This window comes from Haliotis rufescens, unplaced genomic scaffold, assembly GCF_023055435.1.
Source record: "Haliotis rufescens isolate VD_foot unplaced genomic scaffold, xgHalRufe1.0.p SCAF_238, whole genome shotgun sequence".
Taxonomy (NCBI): domain Eukaryota; kingdom Metazoa; phylum Mollusca; class Gastropoda; order Lepetellida; family Haliotidae; genus Haliotis; species Haliotis rufescens.
This window is the reverse complement of record NW_025963933.1, coordinates 2407-12329: the sequence shown is the minus strand read 5'-3', so window position 1 is coordinate 12329 and position 9923 is coordinate 2407. Positions and strand designations below refer to the sequence as shown.

At 42.6% G+C, this 9923-nt stretch overlaps 1 long non-coding RNA gene across 1 annotated transcript; it reads right to left on the bottom strand.

The window, feature by feature from the left end:
- Nucleotides 1-1896: 1896 nt before the first annotated feature.
- On the bottom strand, nt 1897-7628 carry LOC125383506. The gene is made up of 2 exons (XR_007222783.1): nt 5676-7628; nt 1897-5533 (listed from the first exon to the last, which is right to left on the bottom strand). It is a non-coding gene; the product is annotated as an uncharacterized LOC125383506 (long non-coding RNA).
- Between the last annotated feature and the right edge of the window lie 2295 nt (nt 7629-9923).

The window sequence follows — 9923 nt, the reverse complement described above, 5'->3', positions numbered from 1 at the left end:
GATCATGTTATGACAGATTAACTGTAATCATATGAAAGTATCGGGGTTCTTTAACTCCTTGTGAGTAGTCTGTTTTATTTTGGGTTTATTCAAGAGGACCAGACCAGTGAGTTGTGATATTGTTGTGTTGTCGCACCCTGTTTGTGAGTGGACGAATGGCGCTGTGTGACAGTCTACAGTTTTACATCACATCAGTCTGGACCAGTCATCCTGGTGGCTCAGTCACTGGGGTAGCGGGGGGCACGGGGGGCCCAGTTGTCTAAGGCGCTGTGCAGAGTTGCGTCCCTTGGGCACGCCAGAAACCTACGATTGTGGGTTCGAATCCCGGTTAGCCCCGATTATGTTTCTAGGTTTGTCAGCACCATACCCATGCTCGTGGGTTTCACCAAAGTGGTAAACGTCTGAGACCTGCATCACTTTGGGCTTTCCTCCCACATTAAGCTGACACGCCGCGATATAACTGGAATACTGTTAAAAGCGGCGTTAAACCCCAACTCACTCACTCGCTGGTGTAGCTCTGATTTACTTGCAATCTGAAGTGGTGTATACTACTCAAAAGATGTTAGACAGATTAACCACAGTAATTTGAAGAATCAGGTGTTCCTTAACTTCTTTTGAGTAGTATATTAGGAAAAGACCTACCCTTGCTTGACCGGATGACATTCTTGAACCATGGTGTACATTGTAGAAGTTGAAGACATTTGAATAAACAATGAGTATTGTTTCTGCATTCTGTGTTCTTGATGTTTGATGCTCATGATATCAATCAGTGGCTGTGTCAAGATTTACAGTAATTTGTCTTCTTAGATTTTTATTTACATCCACTTGTCAGTACGAACACATGGCTGACCAACATGAGGATTGGATGGTTAACATTACTATATTCTCATATCATACATTTATATACCACAGGTATCGAGGTACTAATGCGGGTATTTAAAAGCGGTCTTATTTGTTCCCTGGCCAGTGCATCCATTTGCATTCCAGTTATCATTCTCAACTCCCTGGGGAGTATACAACCCAACCTGTTAGTTTTTATATCCGCTTCACATACCGGGTACCCATTCCCTCCTGGGTGAACAGAGGCACATTTGAACTAAGTCACTTGTCCAGGGTGACCCCACACGTTGTGACACTTGTGTTTCGGGTGTATGTACGTATCCGTGTTTCCACCATCTTGTCATCTACCGTTGGACGAGTGGGTTCTTTTGAGTGCACAGGGTGAATGTTCTGTACACTAGGAGTAGTCACAACACCTTAAAGACCTGTAAATATTGTTGGTCCCAAGGCTGAATAACAACCTGGTCACATGCGGGAACGATCTCAGGACCTGGTGCTTGCTAACCTGGCGCTTTTGACCGCTTGCCCTCACCGCCCCTAATGAGAGACCTGACCACACCCAACTTTATTACAGGCTGCTGTCGCATAGGTCTTCTTATTCAAATATTGTCAATCTTTTTATTATCAATGTCATTAACAAGGACAGTCCTATTACATATCCTTCAGTCTTGTGATATACAAGCCCTTCCAGACCCGTGAAGATCCGTGGTAGAATAGATCTTCAGCAACCCATGCTTGATGTAAAAGGCGACTATGCTTGTCATAAATGGCGACTAACTGGATCGGGTGGTCAGACTCGCTGACTTGGTTGATGCATGTCATCATATCCCAATTGCATGGATCGATGCTCATGATGTCAATCACTGGATTGTCCAGACTTGATTACTTACAGACCGCCGTCCTATAGCTGGAATATTGCTGAGTGCGGCGGTAAACAACAAACCAACCAACCAAGTTCAGTCGTCGAATGAGCCCCAACAGTCTCTCTGTCTCTCTCTCTCCTCTCATTCACGAGGAGCTGGGGATCACACGCAGATAAATAACAACAGCAAAGGGTTGATGGTTTGAAACATTTATGCATTTTCTTTATACATGCATGGGAGCCGTGAGCGTCGAGAGGCCACCCACAACTTCATATACAGCAGTCAAGCAGGATAGGTGGCAGGGACATCAGCCCTTCACACAGTACCCTCAGTGAACACTGGAGATAACTAGACATACACCACACTGGCAATATACACATTTATACACCACTTATAGTGGCAAAGGTTTGCATAACAGTGGTTAGTGAATATGAAAAACCAATTCCACAAACTGCCACATATGGACCTAAAACGGAACATATTTAGCACTTGGTGCCCAATTTCATTTCTTTGGAATACCTGAAGGCCATTTCACATATTGTGACAATATTTGATTGTAGTATCCATGGTGACAGGATGTGGAATATGACCAGAATCCGCAAGCTCCTCACAGTGATACCCCGGAGCTCTCTATACTATCACTGCCACCAGTCAAACCTCCCCACTGTGATGCGTGGCCACAACCATGCATGGAGTTGAATTCACAGCCGAATGACCGTTATGTTTACAACCAAGTGATAATGCCGTGACGTGGATACTCTTACGCTTGCTATATTATTTTCTTTGTTTATCAATCTGAATTTGCGTTTCATGACAACTATCATGTAATTGATATTGTTAGACTGTAAGGGGGAAGTTGGTTGATTTTCCATTTGTCTGCAATTGTGAACCAATCTGATCAAACAAACAAAATGGTAAATTCATCTGCAAATTATGGTCAGTCATAAACCTTTTCAAAATTCACTATGATATGGGATTAGAGGGCAAATTTCAAGATTCTTGTAATGGGCGTGCCCCTACTGGTGACAGCGATGTTACCGAGAGCGTAACGAAGGTGTCAAGCGCTGGGAGGGAGCTTGAAGAATCAGGTCCTGTGATTGGAGGGGGTGGGTGATGCTGGATGTACAGGGCATGAGACAGGTCATGAGAACACTGCAAGCAGGGCAACCAAGCGGCATTGTATTAAGTACAGCTTCAAGAACTCATATAAACACCAAAGGCCAACAAAAATTGATTGCTACATTATCACCCTGTCCTCTCACCTTCATATTTCATTATAACAGAACTGTTACAAAAACAATAGTGTCAGGGAACTGTAGCTCACCTGGATATGTACGCAACAGTTTTAAAAAACAAAGGCAGTCTGAACCTAATTCTGCTGTCTGCATTGATTTTCATCTATTCTCTGTATAAATACTAAACACTAGAACTAAAGTCTAATGAATTGACCAAAATGTCATCTAAAGGGGAAACATACATGACAAAGTCTTACAATTTCATAGGAGTGAGTGAGTGAGTGAGGTTTTACGCCGCTTTAAGCAATATTCCAGCAATATCACGGCGGGGGACACCAGAAATGGGCTTCACACATTGTACCCATGTCGGGAATCGAACCCGGGTCTTCGGCATTACAGTAGGCTACCCGACCGCCCCTTTCATAGAAGTTTTACAGCACATGGAGAGATTTAACAGCATGACTCACAGATAGCTAACTAGATAATAACTTTAATCACATATTGAACAATGACTGAGTAATGGTCATAAATATCTTTTTCAAAATGGCTGCCATGGTGGCCATATTGAAAAACTGATTCCAACCTCTTCAACAGATTCAGTGCCATCATTGTTGGGAATAAACATGTGAAGTGTCAGCTTCATTGGTCTTGTGGATTCTGAGGAGGAGAATTTTACAGAAGACAAGCAGACCAGCAGACAACGACATACGCTCACTTTCAATCGTGACCTTGAAAGATGATGTTTTTAAAAATAAAACCCCCTCCTCCTTCACTACATTGATAAATTTGGATCATAATGTAATAATTAATTTCTTGTGGCCAGAGATTAGTGTTGGTGAAAAATATAGTTTGGCTGGAAATACATTCCCCACCCCTCACTCAGCCTGTCCTACACCGTCACTGTGACTTTACCAAGCCACTTTACATTTACCCTTATAGTTCAGGAGGGACAGTGTTCCTGGAACTGCCAGCCAAACCAAGGCCAAGTGCCCTTCAAATGTAGTAATGCAATATTTTACAAATTGGTGTGAGTTGATTATGAAATCGAGGCCCTGTTAAAAAATAACTCAATCTTGGGACATTCATCTTCCAGCCAAACTATTTTTGACATACATGAACAATTTGAAATGTATCCAAGACAATGACAAGGAGTCAGCAGCCTCCATGAATGATGATAGCTTATGTACAGGGAAGTGAGGACAGCAAGTAACAAACATTGTACACAGGGTATAAACAGTTGTATATGTACAGGAGAGGGTACTGCATGGAGGGGGATATGAGCCATACCGCCCGGTAGAAAGTATGTATATATAACAGTGGACATATCTTAGAAAAAAACAACAATATACATAGCACTGTCAAAACAGTCATACAATAAGAATTGGATCAGCTTGTGAGCCAGCATATAAACAACAATAACAGACTCAATGGTCATGAATACCAATGGAAAAAAAACAAATCCTATGAAAATATGACCTTAACAGATCACCATACATTAGGTATGGCAGGGGGATACAAACATCAAGCCGTCACAATAAAAGTTAAAGTTGCGATAAAAAAATTACAAAATATACTTTAGCTAAGAGGGCATGCCTTGTGTGTAACATATGTTCTAAGTCAACCGTATAAAACATACACACTCCCAATTGTCCTGACTAACTTACTGGTTTCAATGGTCCCAGGCTCAAACCTGAATTGATTCAGCCAGATTCCACCTTATTCAGTAATTGCTGGGGCAGCGAAAAAGGTCAAGGTCGTAAACACTCGATCAAGGTCATCAGCACAAAGTCCAGTGTCATAAGCACAAGGTTAAGGTCATAAGCACTAGGTCATGGTTTCCATGCAATGTCAAAGCCAAATTTTCCAAAGCTTTGACGAATGGAGCATAAAAAGGAGCATGTACTGCCTCCATGAAGTCATGACAGAAATCAGAGTATCCATGGTATCAGCAATGGGAAAAACACTGCACAATAGCAAAACAATAGGAAAAAGATTGTAACTTTGTATGACAGTTATAACCATAGAGTTTTAAGTTTGGGCCTGACAGCAGCCTTCAGCACCAGATCCGACAAAGTTCAGGGTCCAAGACATGAATATACAGTTTAATATGGCAATTAACACTAGCCCACTGCCAGTACAGATGCAAGGTGCTAGTAAATCGGTTGTGCTTCACACAACTGTGAACAGTATTTCACATATACTACTCAAAACAAGTCAAAGAACACCCACAAATGGAAGGTTGTGTGCACCCACCAGCCATGACAGACTAACTATAGTCATAAGAAAACATTGGGCTGTCTTTAACTTCTTTTTGAGTAATATACATGGTGTTTCAGTTTGTGTTAGGAGGAAAGACAGAGTGATGCAGTTCTTCGACGTTTACCACTCTGGTGAAACCCACAACACGGGTATGGTACAGAAAACACCGTGACAATCAAGGTGGATCTAGGATTCGAACCCATGATCACAGGTTCACGGCATGCCTGAGGGAGGAATTGCAGCACACTGCAGCACCTTAGGTGACTGGGCTACCCTTGGCCCTCAAACCAGGGCCACCCCTTGCCCTCAAACCAGGGCCACCCCTGGCCCTTAAACCTGGGCCACCCTTGGCCCTCAAACCAGGGTCAACCCTGCCCTTAAACCTGGGCCACCCTTGGCCCTCAAACCAGGCCACCCCTGGCCCTTAAACCTGGGCCACCCCTGGCCCTCAAACCAGGGCCACCCCTGGCCCTTAAACCAGGGCCTGTAGAGTGTGGAGGACACTGCCGATGTGAGTGCAAATAATACTTTGGTTAACATGTACAAGGAAGAAGATATCGCATTGGCCTATAATGATAGACTCAACTACTTATTTCACACTTAGATGTTTAGTATTTCCCATTAATATACACATGTAATATATAGTATATTCCAAGGAAAATATAGTTTCATGCAAAGTTTTTAAGTTTGCAAATGAGGGCCTTGTACTGATTACCTACCTCGTTAAGATAACCTTGAACCTGTGTTGCTGCTTGTAACAGAGACTGAGGACATCTCATAGTTCAGTTTAAGAACAAAATGTCCAGTCGAATGGTAGGAATTTGTCATTTTTCAAAGGTGAACAACAGCAAATAAAAACCTTATCTGACAATATTTATGTCATCTGGAACGTCAGTCTTGATCCCAAAGCTAGTTTCCTTCCGCAACACAGAATTCAGGGCCTCCTTCCACTGTTGAAATTCTATCGTCGACTTACGATAGTCGCAGCACTCGTATCATCTTATAGCGCATGACCCAGTAGTTAATAAGTGTCAATTAACAAATGCAAAATACAAATAATTCCTGTGTGAAATTGCAGTTCTAGACAGCTGTGTACATTATCCTACCTATTCTGGTCAACACACCTTATTAATCACGACAGAAGAACTCTGACATTCCAAAAGAACTCAGCCACAACAGGACTACGCCGTTTGCATGTTTTTTTCAACAGAACAGCCAGTCCAAGTTGAGACAAACCGTGTTTGCAACCTTCTAGTGCCTAGGCTGTGTGAGTGAGTGAGTGAGTATGGCATAACTCAGCTTTTAACAGTATTCCAATTATATTACTTCTTGTCAGCTTAAAGTGGGAGGAAAGCCCGAAGTGATGCAGGTCTCAGATGTTTACCACTTTGGTGAAACCCACCAGCCCGGGTATGGTGCTCACTAAACCTAGAAACATAATCAGGGTGAACCGGGATTCGAACCCACAATCATACACTGCACAGCAAATCGCGGCACCTAAGACAACTGGGCCATCTGTGCCCCCGACTCTTACAGGAGACTTATCAAGTTAAAGATGCTCCTATTTTGAATGCAATAATATACGACTCAACATTTGAACAACATTCATCTTCAGTCAATGGTGTGGTCCTTAGCAAATGTTGAGCAGCATTACTCAATTGGTACACCCATCCTGCAGGAATCTGTATATTCTAGCACAGCATAGACGCTGTGGGGATGTACGGTCAAGGTGCCCCTATCAGCGTTATCTCAATTGATACTCATATCCTGCAGGAATCTGTATATTCCAGCACAGCATAGACGCGGTGGGGATGTACCGTCAAGGTGCCCCTATCAGCGTTATCTCAATTGATACTCATATCCTGCAGGAATCTGTACATTCCAGCATAGCATAGACGCTGTGGGGATGTACGGTCAAGGTGCCCCTATCAGCTTTATCTCAATTGATACACCCATCTTGTAGGAATCTGTATATTCTAGCACAGCAATGAGCATAGACGCTGTGGGGATGTACGGTCAAGGTGCCCCTATCAGCGTTATCTCAATTGATACTCATATCCTGCAGGAATCTGTATATTCTAGCATAGCATAGACGCAGTGGGGATGTACGGTCAAGGTGCCCCTATCAGCGTTTGTCAACTGATCACCCATCTTGTCTATTCTATCAGAAGGTATGTACTAGATCAAATGGTCTCACAGAGATTTACAGAAATCAGAAATCAGGAGGGTAGTCGTAAGAGAAATTTTACAAAAAAAACCAATAATAAACATGTCATAAATATGCATACAAATTCACGCACTATTTGCAGGTATTTGGAAGAATAAAGACACACCCACCCAGAATCAATGCCGAATTTCATTTTCAGTGATGAACACCACAAACAATATACTGTAAATCTGGAAATTAATGTGTCTCCAAATTAATACGACTGCTGACCCCTAGCCAAAAAATGCGACTCAAAATCAATGCGACTCCCCCCACCCCATCCCCAGTGGAATGATAGGAATCCTTACCCTAATCCAATCAAACAGTGGTCAATGATGCCTAGTTTGACACGAGTGGGTAGAACTCTTGACCCCAGCAGTGATAACTCACCGGATGCCCTTTGTGTAATTCCTATTCTTTAAATGACATTGTTATGTACTTGTTACAACTGCTGCTCAATAAACCATGTTTGTGTATATATTCAGGTTGGTATTTCCGCTATCCAAAGTGTGCGCTATCCGAAGTCATATTGTTGATAGTCATTTTGGAGACATAAATACGAAGTTTCATTAATGCGAACAAAGACCACTCGCATTTTATCATTTAATTCATGCTCGCGTTAACTTCAAGATTTACAGTACCTCGTAACATAGGATTATCCTATAACACGTATGTCCCATTGTACGCAATAGATGCCAGGAAATTTGTTGTGCCTGCTAAATCCCAGTATGAGATGACCACAATAAAGCTAACTTGGTGAGAACACTACGGCCTTTTTGAGACGACTTGGAGTCAGTTGGCTTTAACATTGCTTTGAATGTGAGTGAGTCAGCTTAATGTGGGAGGAAAGCCCGAAGTGATGCAGGTCTCAGACGTTTACCACTTCGGTGAAACCAACGAGCACGGGTATGGTGCTGACAAACCTAGAAACATAATCGGGGCGAACCGGGATTCGAACCCACAGTCATAGGTTTCTGGCCTGCCCAAGGGACGCAACTCTGCACAGCGAATCGCGGCGCCTTAGACGACTGGGCCACCCGTGCCCCCAACATTGCTTTGAAGAGAATTTCAGTTATACTCCATGTGTCAACTTGACGTGGGGGCAAAGCCAGGAAGTTAGCCAGGTCTCAGACGTTTAGCACTCTGGTGAAACCCATGAGCTGACGAACCTAGAAACATAATCGGAGTGAACAAAGATTTAAACCCTCGACCAAAGGTTTCTGGGTGTGTCCAAGTGACGGAAGTCACAGGTCAACTCAGATCTATCATTATCAGTATCGAGATGTTACCTTCAATATACAATTAACTACTCTTGATCATTCGTATTGTTAAACCGAAATATAATCTAAAGTTCATGTACCCTTAAACTTTTCTGTTTCATTACAATAATTTACCCACGAACCATAAAATGTTAGAACCGGACGCCATCTTGTTTCCTAGCAGACGAGTCAATATTCATCACGTGACAAGTCAATACTGATCATGTGACAAGTCAATACTGATCATGTGACAAGTCAATACTGATCATGTGACAAGTCAATGTTTGAGGTCAGTGTCAGTCACGTGATTTGGGGGTCAACATTGAAACGTATTTTTTTGTCACGTGGTACGGAATAACCAATGGAATAGCAAGATTCTTAATAGAGGCATAACCAGCTATAATGAACACATTCTTAATGAAAGATTATCTAGAAGTTCGCCTACAGTAATAGTTACCGTATTTATCATTATTGACACTGAGATATTCACCTGTGCAGCTGTTCTTCATGAATAATCAAGATATTCAGCTGTCAAGTTAATTGTCAGGATTATCTTCGTACCAATATCATGAACAGTTTAGTAAATCTTCATGAACACATCTATCATGAAAGGTATGATCTAGATGCCCACCTACAAGTATGTTGACCAGGCTAAATGGTAAACAGAGTGTCAGCTTGACGAACAACATGCTTTGTACAAGTGGCCAGGGCATGTTTATCAAAAGGTGCATCTGGCGTGTGGATATGCAATTCAAAGAGAAAAACCAGCTCTTGAAGAATGGCATACTTGTCCCAACATTACAGCAACAGAAATAGGCAATTTGTGGGCGTGTCCCAATGTTACAGTGACAGAAACATGTAACTTGTGGGCGTGTCCCAATGTTACAGTGACAGAAACATGTAACTTGTGGGCCTGTCCCAATGTTACAGTGACAGAAACATGTAACTTGTGGGCGTGTCCCAATGTTACAGTGACAGAAACATGTAACTTGTGGGCGTGTCCCAATGTTACAGTGACAGAAACATGTAACTTGTGGGCCTGTCCCAATGTTACAGTGACAGAAACATGTAACTTGTGGGCGTGTCCCAACGTTACAGTGACGGAAACATGTAACTTGTGGGCGTGTCCCAATGTTACAGTGACAAAAACGGAACTTGTGGGTGTGTCCCAATGTTACAGTGACAAAAACGTAACTTGTGGGCGTGTCCCAATGTTACAGTGACAGAAACAAAGTAGAAAAGTCTCCTCTCTTGGTGCGGC